This window comes from Lissotriton vulgaris, unplaced genomic scaffold, assembly GCF_964263255.1.
Source record: "Lissotriton vulgaris unplaced genomic scaffold, aLisVul1.2 SCAFFOLD_261, whole genome shotgun sequence".
NCBI lineage: Eukaryota > Metazoa > Chordata > Amphibia > Caudata > Salamandridae > Lissotriton > Lissotriton vulgaris.
This window is the reverse complement of record NW_028252546.1, coordinates 1,368,820-1,384,052: the sequence shown is the minus strand read 5'-3', so window position 1 is coordinate 1,384,052 and position 15,233 is coordinate 1,368,820.

Sequence of the window (15,233 nt, the reverse complement as noted above, 5' to 3'; positions counted from 1 at the left end):
AACAAAATGTTAAATTTAGAAAATGAAGAGATTGTGAAACTGGAAGCTATAGATAAAATAGAGCATATGGGAGCAACAATTATTTTGTCAGAAAATTTGAAATCAAAATTGGATTCATTAGAGAAGAGTATATCTAAAACTGCTGGTTTTGAAAAGACTCTGAATGTGTGTTTAAATTGTCGTATCATTTTGAGAAGGAATTTAAATGTTGAAAGAGGTCTGGTAAATGGAGCAATGGGTCATGTTGTTGATTTTGTGAATTTTTTTAAATTAAATTTGATGGCATTGAGCAAGTACAACAAATCAGTCATTGTTCTGCTAGATTTTTGCTTGTAAAAGACCTTTATGTTTGCCGAAAACAGTTTCCTGTTTGTTTGGCATATGCGGTGACAATTCATAAATCTCAAGGTTTAAGTGTAGATAGTGCTTTGGTGAACATTGGAAGTTCTGTGTTTAAAGAGGGTATGGCATATGTGGCATTATCATGAGTCAGAACTTTATCAGGATTGTAGTTGATTAAGTGTGATGAGACAAAGATTTGTGCAGATCTAGATTGTGTTAAAGAATACAATAGGTTAAGAAGAGAGTATGCTCCACATTTGCCTCAATATCCTCTGTTTGAAAAACGTATGGTAGGCCGAAAAAGAAGAAATGAGAATTGCAGTGAGGTAGTAACAAAAAGACAAAAAGTAGATGAAACTATAATTGTAAGCAGAAAGAAAAAGGATTCTCTTGAAGATGTTGTTGGATTTCAGTTTGAAAACAGTTCTGGTGTCAACTGCTATGCTAATGTAGTGGTTAATGTTGTTTTTTCTCTTCAAACTTTACAAGAACAGATTGTTGAAAATCGGGATCAAACATTCTGCGGTTTATTGAATTCTGTGTTTGAGAAATGTAGCAGTGATGGAGCAAAAATAGAAAGTGTTTCAGAAATTCGAAATCTTTTAGACATATGTTCTGGTCAAAAAAAAATTTCACAGAACATTCAGCAGGATTGTCAGGAATTTTTAATGTATATATTTGGTGTATTGGAAGATGAAGGTGTAGATGTAGAAAATCCTTTTAGCCTTTCTTATCAATGGCAGCATGACTGCGATAATTGTAGTTTATCAAGTAGTACTAGAATAGACACTGAAAGATTTATATATTTGACTTTACCAGACTGCAAATCAGTGTCTTTTAATAATCTAGTTAAAGCAGCTGATTATAATATGGTGTGTACCCAATGTAAGTGTCCAATGCTGTCCACATTATTTATACAAACTTATGGTCAGTATGTCATTTTAATGTTCCAACGATGTAGACCTGATGGAACTAAATTGACAACTTCTTTTAAAAATTTCGTGGCTTCTCAGTTATCAATTTCAAGAAGAACCTTTGCAACTGTAGCTATTATTTATCATGACGGTCCTTCGACAACATCAGGGCATTATACAGCTTATTTAACATGTCGAAAAGGCTGGACTTACGGTAATGATAATCATTTGACTTTCAAACAACGTTTGCCTTTTGACTTAAAAAATTCTTACATAGTGTTTTTAGAACCAAAATTTAAGTAAAGGTAATTGGCCTATGAAGACGGGAGCAGTTAATAAAAGTTAGTCTACTGTTTAAAATTATATTGTGAGTAAAAGTGATCAACATAATATAAAAAATCAAGTTCTCATATAGGTACTGTAAGTGGATCTCATAGTAAGTGATATCAATATTATAGGAAATGGTGAACATGAGTGATCCAGAGATGGGAATATGAATATTTAAACATTGTGAAAATGTTGTATGAGCTTTTCTTTCAGAACGTCGGGAAAACGGTAATTTCAGAGTTTCTTTTGAGTCATTTGAAAACATACTGATATATCTGACACTATTTGGCCTTAAGTAAAGGTGAAGGAATGAGCAAAGAGTCATGACTTAACACAAGGAGGAAATGAAAACATTGAGACATATTTCAGATGTTCTTGGAGCTTTTTTTTATAGAAAGTCGATTAAATGGAAGTTTTAGAGAACAGCAGAGTATTTTCCAACGAAAAGGACCTTCACGATCTACTATTTGGCCTCAAGGAAAAGTAAGTGAATCAAAGATTAGTGCACATATGTGATTTGTAAGTTTATATGTTTTTTTTAAACACAATCTTTTAGATTGTGTTTTTTTTCCCGCTGTCATATGATGAATAGTTTGAACTCGCTGTTTTTAGTGAAATTCAATATATTCTGAGAACAGCAAAAATAAACTATCTAACATGTTGTACAATTTATTCTATAGTTCACTCCTTTTCCCTCAATCCTTCTATATTATCCTCACTCCCTTCATCCCTCCACTCTGTGACTCCCCTTCACTCACTCTCAGTCATCTTCCATTCCTCATTCTTGTAAATGCATCCTCAATCAGACTCCTTTCTCTCTCACTCATTCCCCTTTTATTTACTCCTCTTTCCTGATTTAGCTTTGCTAATTCACATTCTTTTAGTATCTTACTTACCTTCAGTTCATTTCTCTCTTCTTGTCTTCCTCTCTGTCACTGAATGTATCTGCCTTACTCTTAGTAATTTGCTCTCCTTCTATTTCTTTTTCCCTCTTTTTGTCCTTCTACATTACTTTAATTCCCTTTCTGTGTCCTTCACTCTTACTTCATTTCTTAGTACACTTTTATGATTTTTAACCTCTTGACCTGTCTCTTCTATTTTAAAATATATATTTTACTAATTCTAACTTATTTTTTCTTCTCTCTTTCACAGATATAAAGTGTAGTAAAAACATGTAATTAAGTTTACATTAATTATATGGTAAGTGTGACTAAAAAAATGTAGTTTGTCATCGCCCTTTGCTTTAACCTCATTACTTTTCTCTCACCCTACCTCACCCCTGTTTCCTTACTCTGCTTACCTCACTTATTCTTATCCTCCATGTTTACTTCTCTTTTCCTTACTTTCCAACCACATTCAACTTCTTTCAGTCCCCCTGCTTTACTCCCCTTACCCTGTGTTCGCTTCGTTCACTCGTTCACTCCTTACTGAGGAAATCACCTTCTGCCACGAGGATTGACCCAGCCTTCCACCTGCACTTCGAGGCTGTTAGCTCTCCCGCCACCTTTCGCGACACCCGCTCCGCGGGTGACGCTCATCTGTTTCCTGAGGCTGTTTTAACCTGGTGTGAGTGGCTCCGCAGTTGGCGGAGAGCACACTCGCTCCCAGTAGAGAACGGCCCAGGTTGAGGTCTTTGTTGGAAAGACAGTGCGTGGAGCCTACCGGGGGACTGCGAGGACCAGCATCCTCCACTCTACACAGCTGGGGCCTCTTCCCCCAGCAGCCACGCCCCCAGCCTCCAGCAATAACTACCCTTGGGAATACCGGCTGCTCGGGTGCCTTACTGAGGAAATCACCTTCTGCCACGAGGATTGACCCAGCCTTCCGCCTGCACTTCGAGGCTGTTAGCTCTCCCGCCACCTTTCGCGACACCCGCTCCGTGGGTGCCGCTCATCTGCTCCCTGAGGCTGTTTTAACCTGGTGTGAGCGGCTCCGCAGTCGGCGGAGAGCACACTCGCTCCCAGTAGAGAACGGCCCAGGTTGAGGTCTTTGTTGGAAAGACAGTGCGTGGAGCCTACCGGGGGACTGCGAGGACCAGCATCCTCCACTCTACACAGTTGGTGCCTCTTCCCCCCGGCGGCCACGCCCCCAGCCTCCAGCAATAACTACTCTTGGGAATACCGGCTGCTCGGGTGCCTTACTGAGGAAATCATCTTCTGCCACGAGGATTGACCCAGCCTTCCGCCTGCACTTTGAGGCTGTTAGCTCTCCCGCCACCTTTCGTGACACCCGCTCCGCGGGTGCCGCTCATCTGCTCCCTGAGGCTGTTTTAACCTGGTGTGAGCGGCTCCGCAGTCGGCAGAGAGCACACTCGCTCCCAGTAGAGAACGGCCCAGGTTGAGGTCTTTGTTGGAAAGACAGTGCGTGGAGCCTACCGGGGGACTGCGAGGACCAGCATCCTCCACTCTACACAGCTGGTGCCTCTTCCCCCGGCGGCCACGCCCCCAGCCTCCTCGTACTTTACAGGTGTATTCGCCACCGCGACGCGGGACGCGCGCGGGACGCGCACGGGACGCGCGCGGGACGGAGCTCGGGGTGAAGACCGGGCAAAGAGCGGGCCGTTTGAGGCCGTTCGAGAACGTAAGAGACCGGACCGGGCCACCCCCTTAAATCTTGATTGTCCCTCTCCCTACATCCCCAAGACAGATCGCTCATTATGAGTAAAATGTAGACGAGGAGCAAAGCCAATTTGGCTCTCACTGGACCTACGACACCCGCTCCTATCCAAGGTAAAATTGACAATTATTTTTTAAAGGCGGGATCTCTGTTGATCGATGACATCACTCTCTTAGAAAGACGCATTTCTCAAGAAATCGAGTGGGTCCGGAGATCGTCGATGGGTATTTTAGCGACGGCAAAAACCCTTGAGGATAGGCGGAATATAGACAGCTCGCAGCTTGGAGCTTGTGGAGGGGTCCAGCCACCTATCAGCATAGATCTCTCAGAGGGAACTCTAAGCGACCTCGAAGATATGAGTCTTCTCTCTCTGCCATTGACACAAATTACGCAACCGCCAAATTTTATAAATACGGGAGAAGATAATGAATTAACCGTACAAAGCCCTACTCCACTGAGGGAAGAATCTCCACCTACAACAAACACCCCAAATTTAACAGGGTTGTTAAACACAGATCGGGGTCTAAGGGAGGGTGCAATTCAAAAAAAGAAAATGGGAAAACAGAGCAATAAGGAAAGGAAGGCAAACAAAACAAAGTCAGGGGTAACACTCAATACATCCAGCATTGACAATATCCTACAGGACAGATCTCCACCAGTGATAATGAAGGGCCCTCTCCTGGAACCTGCCAGTAACACTACCACTGAACTGCCACCTCCTGCACTAGAACACAACACCGAGTCAACTGAAGAGGACATAACACTAGCAGACATAGGAAACCTGCTCAAGACAATCTTAAGTCCCCTAGAAACCCGCCTGATTAAAATAGAAGCAAGACTAATCAAAATTGAGAAAATTGCCTCACAGCGTATGGATAGCTGGAAACCTGGGGTTCCCTCTTCTATAGCCTCCAATATAGACCCGAAACACAAAAAGAATCCTGACCTTCAGAAACTTGTCAAAAGTAATGAGGCCGCAATAACATCAACCGGTACCAAAAACTCTAAACCAGTTAGCCACCAACCACCCAACCTAAAAGTCAAATCACCTATACCAGCGACCCCAGTAGGTGTCTCCCACAAGCAACCCCCTAGTGCACAGCAAACATCTGCAGTCACTGACATCACGCATTCCCAGTTACAACACACAAGTGCAGTTAAAACTCCATCAACTATTAACCAAAATTCCCAGGATTTCAATAACACAGTGCCAAAATCACAAAAAACAGTTACTGGTAATCTCCCGCCAGAGGTAGCTCCATATACCGTTATTTTAGCTGGGGTACCTAAACTAAAACTGGCTGCAAGCGAGACAGGGGTCTCATTAAAAAATAAAGTAATCAACTGGTTATCCACACATAGACCACTTCCCAGAGGTATGACCAGCGATATTCGCATGGTAAGAAGAGTCTCGTGGGTAGGAAAGAGACCTAAAACAATCAGTGGCGACTGTATACTGGTGAGCTTTAAAGAACCAGGAACAGTCTCATATATCTGTGGTTCCTTTCTAGAGGATGAGGGAAATAACATCCACCCACTCCCTCTTTCGTTCTTTTACCCAATAAACACTCATATACCCAATGACCAGAGACGGGGACACCACCACGACTCACTGGGAAATCGGGGGGTAACCAGGGAGGGAGGAGAATCCCCTGTAACCAAACACGAACACCTTTTGACTACCCGCCAACTTATGATGACCTCCAAGGTTGGGAGACTGTAAATAGAAGAGGAATGGGAAGGGGTGGATTTGTAAGAGAAGTACCGTGGCCCCCTAGACACTACCAGCCACCGTTTCTACCGACCTTTAACCGATATGACTGCCTTGAAATGGTGGACTGACAGCTGGCCTCTGAAGAAAGGGCACCCAGGCAAACAACAGGGCATGATGATGGCGCTCAAAATCCCCCCCAACTCTACCAACGGGGAGGAGAACTCTGCTAATACAAATTCAGGTCTTTTTAGACAGAGGGAAGAAAGGGGAACTAACTCAGAGGGCCTATCCAGGGGACAAGGGCTGACACAGAGGTTATCCCGACCAGTCCATATAAACCAAATGTCTAATCAAATGACGAAGGGGACTGGGCACCATGTCCCTCAAACATTAAAACTGCTTTCATGGAATCTGGCAGGCCTGGCTAATAAAATAGACTCAGACTCATGGGCCGAACTAATCAATTCCAAAAGTGCCTGTCTATTCCAAGAGACCTGGGCAAGTGAGGAGCTCACGTATAGGGGTTTTGAGACATTCACGATACAAGCTACATGGGGAGGGAGAGGCCGACTATCTGGAGGCTTGGCAATCTGGGTGGCTTCGGATTTAGGCTGCTCAGCTTCACGATATACCGTGGAGTCGGAAGACATACTGGCTGTTCTTCTCGAATGGCCGGGATTTTACAAATTACTTGTAATAAATATTTACTCCAGGCCAGTCTCAATAGCTGCCACCTCCAAAACCATTGAGGCACTGTCCCGGCTTCTAGAAACCATCCCAGAAGGCATACCATACCTAATAGGGGGGGACTTTAATTCACACTTTGAACCGTTACCCGGTTTACTTGATGGACCCTCCCTAGAGGAGGATTCAAGTTGGCAGGTTCCTCCAACAGAGGCTCCCCCTCCTAGAGCATGGACACCGTTGGCCGTACAAATTAATACACTAAATTTCACCCACGGTCTGAGAGCCTGTAACGGCCGCATTAGGTCTGATATCCCGAGCAAATGCACGTACAATAAAGTCGGGAGGGAATCTAGACTAGATTATTTCTTGGTACAGTTGCATGCCTGGAAAAGGGTGGTGGATTTTAGAGTAACACCTAGAGAGGACAGTGATCACAATGCTTTAGAACTAGATTATGTCATCCCCTGCGTGGAGGAGAGTGCGCTAATTGAGCAAAAGCCTAGAGAGGGACACCTCCTAGATAACAATAGGAAGAGGATAAAATGGGGAAAACTTGCCTGCAGCGAAGATAAGCTAGCTACCCTCTACGCTGGAATCATTCCAATCCTGGAGGAGGCTTTTGATTTATGGAACTCAGACTTCATGGAGGATAGTGGCGAGGAGCTCGCACATGTACACAAGCACTTAATTAGAAAGCTCGAAGCTGACCTCTTCTCCACCAGACCTCCTAGAACCCAGGGACTGAATAAAGGCACTTGGTTTAATACTGCATGCCGAGCTGCAAAACGTGACCTCCTATCTATTATAAAAGCAGGAGGCCCGAGGGAAGAGATCTGCTCCAGAAGGAGGGCTTACAAAATACTTATAGCCAACGCCAAGATAGAGTGGGATGTGCAGCGCTGGGAGAATCTATCGGAGTCCTTAGCAATAAGAGACTCCCGTAGATTCTGGAGAATAATTAATCACGGATGTGGAGATCTTCCCACGGCAATCGAACCTAACATTGCCGCAAATGTCTGGCAAAAACACTTCCAGCTGTTATACTCGCTAGAGAATGGGGGGACAGAACCATCATCACCCACCATCCCTGATGGACAGACCTCTGATCCCTTTACGGTAAAAGAGATTAGGATGGCAATAGCAGGGCTGTCCTCTGGAAAAGCACCAGGCCTGGACCGGGTGCCGGGTGACCTATTCAAGCATAAACCAGAATCTGGGCACCCTACCTCATGGTGCTCTTCAATGCAGTGCTGGGGGGAATGAAAATACCAGATACTTGGCTGGGGACAGAGGTGGTCCCGATTTTCAAAAAGGGGTCGCCCCTGCTCCCAGCCAACTATCGCCCAATCAGCCTCATTGATGTATCCCAGAAGCTATTTGGCAGATATATTCTTAACAGGCTGCTAAGCTGGATGGAGGAGACTGACATCCTAAGCCCTCTCCAGGCGGGATTCAGAAAAGGAGTCTCCACAGTCGACCAAATACTCAGATTGAATGTTATCTACTGGAAGACTGTGCTCATAGAAGGCGGTACATTGTATGCGGTCTTTGTAGACCTCCGTGCCGCTTTCGATTTAGTTCCGCGGGCTAAATTGTGGGTGGTGCTGGCTGAGTTGGGTGTCCCAGGAGACATTCTCCATATCTTAATCAGGTTGCATACTGACAACTATGCCCGAGTTAGATATGGAAAGGGCGGCAGGCTGACAGACAGATTCCCCGTTCGTAGATGGGTAAGGCAGGGCTGCGTATTGGCGCCGACCCTGTTTTGCTTATTCGTGAACGGGGTGATAGAGCACCTGAGCAGGATCCCTAACATCGATGCGCCACAATTGAACAGCAGCAGGGTGCCAGCGATTATGTTCGCGGACGACACCCTGCTGCTGTCAAAAACGCCAATGGGGCTTCAGAGGGTCCTGAATGGGTTTTTGGGGTTTTGTAACGAAAGGGGCCTAGAAATAAACCCCCTCTAAGACAAAATTTATGATTCTTAACCCCAAACCCAAAAGCTGCCCAAATCCCTGCTTAGGAACTACTACCCTGGAAAGAGTTCACGTAATAGAATATCTTGGCATAACCCTCAACCAGAACTTGACATAGTTGCCACACAAAACAAAAGCAACCACAAAATTAGTCCAGAGGGCAGGTGCCATTACAAGAATTGCCAAAAAATCTCCTCTTTGTCCACTGGCACCCGCCATCCAAAGCTCAAGCCCGGGGGGCTATCATCTATGGGGGTGAGCTCTGGGGACATATTCCGCTACATACCATACAGGTTGCAGAAAATAACTTTATAAGACAATTAGCTGCACTTCCCCCGAGCACTCCTCTTCTCCCCCTAAGAATGGACTTGGCATTACGACCAATCACGGAGGAACTGGGCCTTAAACCCTTGACCTACTGGAGGCGTTTGTGGAGCAGCCAGGATCTGGTACACTATAGAAATGAACTTCAGGAACTTCTCAGATCAACTTATGCCACCAAAATCCTGTGGATAAAGTACATCAGGGACATGTGTACGATCCTTGGAGTCCCGGAGTTATGGTCCAAGCCGGAAATAGTGTCCGTAGGGCTTTCTAGAAAGGAACTTTCAAATCTATTCTATAGCGTTATGCTTCAGAAATCTTTGAATTCTATCCGGGAAGGATCCCTAACTGACACATTCATTAAGGCAAAAGACTCTTATAGCCCTGAATATGTACTAGATGGCATGACACCTGTGTTCGTACGGAAGATCTATATGCAATGGAGGTACGGCTCTCTCCCCTTGAGGTCCCTTACTAAATCCTGGGAAGGTAATCTGGACTCAGGGGTGTGCCCAGCCTGCAACTATAAACTGGAAAGTGATCTTCACGTGGTCCTGTTCTGCAGAGCCTACAGCAGAATTAGAAGCTATTTGTTGGTACCTTATTTAAAGAACTTGGGCTTCCGAACTTATGCTCCGGCTTACAGAGTCCTCAAGACAGACTTATCGGCACCAACAGTGTTTGTAATGGCAAAATTTCTGACGGCTATGTGGCGATTACGCATTAAAATTATCAAGGACACTAGAGCTGCATGAATACTTTTCCTTACTATTGCCCTGCATATTAGTCTTGTTACAGATTTGTCCTTTTTTTAACTAAAATGCATTTTAGCAACTAGATTGCAACCATGAGTTTGGGGAATTGTTTTTAAAATGTATAGCACATTTTTACAACGTTTTATTGTCGAAAATCACTTGTACATCTTTTATGATCTTTTATGATCGAAATAAAGATTATTTGAATTGAATTGATTTGTAAGTTTATATGGTTTTTTTTAAACACAATCTTTTAGATTGTGTTTTTTTCCCGCTGTCATATGATGAATAGTTTAAACTCACTGTTTTTAGTGAAATTCAATATATTCTGAGAACAGCAAAAATAAACTATCTAACATGTTGTACAATTTATTCTATAGTTCACTCCTTTTCCCTCAATCCTTCTATATTATCCTCACTCCCTTCATCCCTCCACTCTGTGACTCCCCTTCACTCACTCTCAGTCATCTTCCATTCCTCATTCTTGTAAATGCATCCTCAATCAGACTCCTTTCTCTCTCACTCATTCCCCTTTTATTTACTCCTCTTTCCTGATTTAGCTTTGCTAATTCACATTCTTTTAGTATCTTACTTACCTTCAGTTCATTTCTCTCTTCTTGTCTTCCTCTCTGTCACTGAATGTATCTGCCTTACTCTTAGTAATTTGCTCTCCTTCTATTTCTTTTTCCCTCTTTTTGTCCTTCTACATTACTTTAATTCCCTTTCTGTGTCCTTCACTCTTACTTCATTTCTTAGTACACTTTTATGATTTTTAACCTCTTGACCTATCTCTTCTATTTTAAAATATATATTTTACTAATTATAACTTATTTTTTCTTCTCTCTTTCACAGATATAAAGTGTAGTAAAAACATGTAATTAAGTTGACATTATTTATATGGAAAGTGTGACTAATAAAATGTAGTTTGTCATCGCCCTTTGCTTTAACCTCATTACTTTTCTCTCACCCTACCTCACCCCTGTTTCCTTACTCTGCTTACCTCACTTATTCTTATCCTCCATGTTTACTTCTCTTTTCCTTACTTTCCTACCACATTCAACTTCTTTCAGTCCCCCTGCTTTACTCCTCTTACCCTGTGTTCGCTTTGTTCACTCGTTCACTCCCTCACTCATTCCCTTTCCCTTACTCACTTACTGCACTCCTCTCACTTCTTCTCTCAGTCCCTCTGTCCTCACAGTTCCTCACTCCCGTTCCCTCACTCCGTCTCTGTTACCCTCACTGTCTCTGTCCTCTCACTCTGTCACTACTCTTTCGTCATGCTCACTCCCTATAACTCACCCACACTCCCTCACTTACCTTTCTTTTCTTCTTCACTCAGTCCCTTTCTGTCACTCCTTCCTTTACTCTCTCTGTCTTTTCTCCCTGTCACTCCCCATGTCTTACCCTTATTCACTTTTATCCACCCTCTTTCACCCCTCTTTACTTACACTCACTGCTCTTTTCTTACCCTCCCTCACCGCTGTTCCTTTACTCCGGTTCCGTCACTACCCCTCATTCCCCATCCTTTTACTCTCCTTCCCTTTACTTTCAACACCCACTCACATTCTCCCAGTACCTCTGCTTTAGTCTTCTTCCTCTCTTTTCTCTTCTTTCGCTCCCTTATTCATTTTCCTTTTCTCAGTTACACCCTCTTACACCTTTTCTCTGTCTTACTATCTATTACACAGTCCCTCTGTGTTCCTCCCTCTAGCTCTCTTTCTTTTAACATCACTCTCTCAGTCCCCTTTCCTCATGCTCACTCCTTCATTATTATTTTTTTCTTTTTTTTGGGTGCGCTAACGGGACGCGCACCGGTACGCGCACCGGGGCGCGCCTGAAGACTGCGCTTACCGGTGCGCTCACCGGTACGCGCACCGGGAGCGCTCCAGGGCAAAAAAAACAACAACAAAAATACAACAATATACATGCAAAAAATTGTATTACATAGATATACAATATAGGATTCATTTTAAAAAATATTACATTTCTTAGCTATAGAAATTTGCTATTAAAAAACCTTTGAAATTCACTTAAAAAATATAGGTTTGAGGCCCTATATATAGTTAGGAATTAGCATTTAAAAAACCTATGAAATTCACTGAAAAAACCATAGGTTTCACACCAGTTATAGTTAGGAATTAGCATTTAAAAAACCTATTAAATTCCCAGAAAAAAACATAGGTTTCACACCAGTTATAGTTAGGAATTAGGATTTAAAAAACCTATTAAATTCACTGAAAAAACCATAGGTTTCACACCAGTTATAGTTAGCTGGAAATTTTACTGACATAAAACCATTGAAATTCCCACGTTATAGTTAGTTGGACTCACTATAACTTGCGCGCCTGCAATGCACTGCTGATGACGTCACATATTACATCACTCATGACATGGTCAGTGACATCACTCATGACATCACTGATGACACCATCCTTGTGACAGAGTGACAGACCTCCTTTCAGTGTAATGTAACCCTTGAAACACATATTCAAAAATAGAAACTAACATTTTCAAAAAAATGGAGATAGCCATACCAGTTACAACAACCAATTCAGTAATTCCACCATCTATATACACTTCCACTCATTCACCAACAGTTCTATATAGTCACTCATACATATACTCACTCATCATATGTAGTGATACACCTATACATCCTGTTACACACCGACAGTCAAACAAAAGTTACTCACACACATACTCACACATGCAAATAAACTATTGAACATCCATTTATTTGCATATACAACTATACACACACTACCACCTTACTTCTAAGGAAACTTACACATACTTACTCTCTTAAACAAACACTTATTGAAACACATACTTATTTAAACAGGAACTCTTACAATCTCTCACTCTCACATATACTCACTTATATACATCAATACTCACATATACTAGATTAAAACATATGTCGTTACTGATAAAGACACTAGTGAGACAGTCATTCACTCACTAACACACACATATACACACTCATCCACCCTTACAATCCTACACATATGCTGTCTTCAAAACACATACAAACAGTGAGTCAGTCATTGATGCATCTATGTGCTAAGTAATACCCACACCAAACCATACAGACACTCATACTGATACTAAAAAAAATCTAATAACCCATATACACACACATGTAGGTACTCACCAACCCATGCAGCCACTTATACACAAAGTGAAACACTGATACATATATTTAAATATTTAAACATTACTCGCTAATATATGTATTCACTAAGATACACTTAAAAAGCCAGTTAACCAATCAATTTTTTTTTTAAAAACATCCATTTAGACACTTATTTAAACATTTATTCTTCCATCAACCTTTACATATACATATATAAAACATATTTATTTTTCAGAAAGACACACATTCACTGGATGGTACCAAACGATAATAATACTTTATTTGATTTAAAAAAAATCATAAAAGGGTGGACTTACCACCATGCAAGCGGTACATTCACTGGATGGTGTCATCAGTGATGTCATGAGTGATGTCACTGACCATGTCATGAGTGATGTAATATGTGACGTCATCAGCAGTTCATTGCGGGCGGGCAAGTTATAAAGAGTCCAACTAACTATAACGTGGGAATTTCAATGGTTTTATGTCAGTAAAATTTCCAGCTAACTATAACTGGTGTGAAACCTAGGGTTTTTTCAGTGAATATATATATATAGGGAGCTGCCGAAACGCGACGTGATGGTATGGTCGTTGATTTGCAAATAAACTAAAAGAAGCACTGAACAGGGTCTACCTCGTCTTATTGCAAGTCTTTTTGGAGAAGTTGTGGGACAGGCAAGCCTTGCAGCATATATATATATATATATATATATATATATATATATATATATATATATATATATATATATATATATATATATATATATATATATATATATATATATATATATCCAACAGAAACTTAATCCAGAAAAGAAAAAGAAATCCGGGCCACTTGGAATTGCAAAGAGTATTTTATTCGATGGCTTTCTCGACGCGTTTCGCAGTAAAACTGCTTTTTCCTCGTGAAAAAGCAGTTTTACTGCGAAACGCGTCGAGAAAGCCATCGAATAAAATACTCTTTGCAATTCCAAGTGGCCCGGATTTCTTTTTCTTTTCTTTTCTTTTCTGTTGGATATATTGGGATTCGCTATCCCATCCGAGGCCCGCCTTGTGACAAGCGGCAGGGGACTACAGCGACTCGTGTGGTTGGATATATATATATATATATATATATATATACACACACACATATATATATAAATATATGTATGTGTGAATACATATTTTACAGGGTATAAAAGCAATAGGAATAATTTGCACAATAAAAAGCGGTGTACATGCTCTATTTAAAGAAATTTGAAAAAATACTAGCTGCATCATCTATTTTTGCTTGCGACAAACATAAATGTGGATAAATACAGAGGGGAAAAGTAAAAAAAATATATACCATAAAACCGGGAGCCCTAATTGTAATCTACACTTGGATTTAGTGTACCATCTATAGAAACCTTCCAAGCCGGTTCCCCAAGAAAGACAAGGATTGAACTCCAAAGGTCTCAGCACTACACCACTTTCCCTTATTTTTTTATTTGTTTTTTCATTTTTTTTCTTTATCCTCATTCACCACCATTCTCACTTCAATGCACACTCAAGTTGTCTGTACCCACACTCAGCAAGCTGAGAGGCGTAGGTGTCTGGGAATGGAGGAACCCGCCTACCGGTACAAGAACTTGCTTGGGTGCTAATGAAGAAACCAGCTGAGATAATCCTTCTACCAAGCTACAAGAGCTAGATGGCCGTCGTCTGAGAGCTACCAGTATGACAGCATACACAAGGGGAGTCTAGAGGGAAAGACAGAACTAGGACGCCCTCCACTCAGTAAGTCATCAAACAAAACAAGTCCTAGTTCTCACGGCAATACAACTTAGTGATATGTAGACGTCAATGGTTGCTCATAAATCAAACCAGGGAGTTCCTTAATCTAGGATTACTCGCGACATCTCTTATCTATTGCTTAGATAAAAAAGCAACCTCGCTCTGATCTGGACAATACGACACAACACAGACCTCACAAAACACTTTGAACGGACAAAAAAATGTGTGAAGAGCAAGATGGCACCTCACGGGCGCACCACCAATGGGACCCCTGGCTGGTACTCACCAGGATGGCCCTGTTATCATCATTGGTGCCATCAAGCTTTAACGGAAACGTGTCTCAAACCCAAAATAACAGTGCGTGATGCAGTGAACACAACTTATATGTAACAATGACTAACAAACATTGAACATTTAAACATATAAGATACTGTGCAACAAGGGCGTTAAACTTTACTTATGTTCCCTTCGTTGTTGCAAACAGTAAACACTTAGATATAAAAAAAAAAAAAGGGGGAATGCAAAGACGACCTATCGCTTCACATCCCACTTACAGCCGACATGTTTCATTGCCTTGGTATAAATCAGGCAATTTCCTCAGGGCCACTCACTTTGAATGCCACTGCTGGAGGCACTGTGCTGCCAACACTGTAATAAAAACAGACACAAGTATATATATAT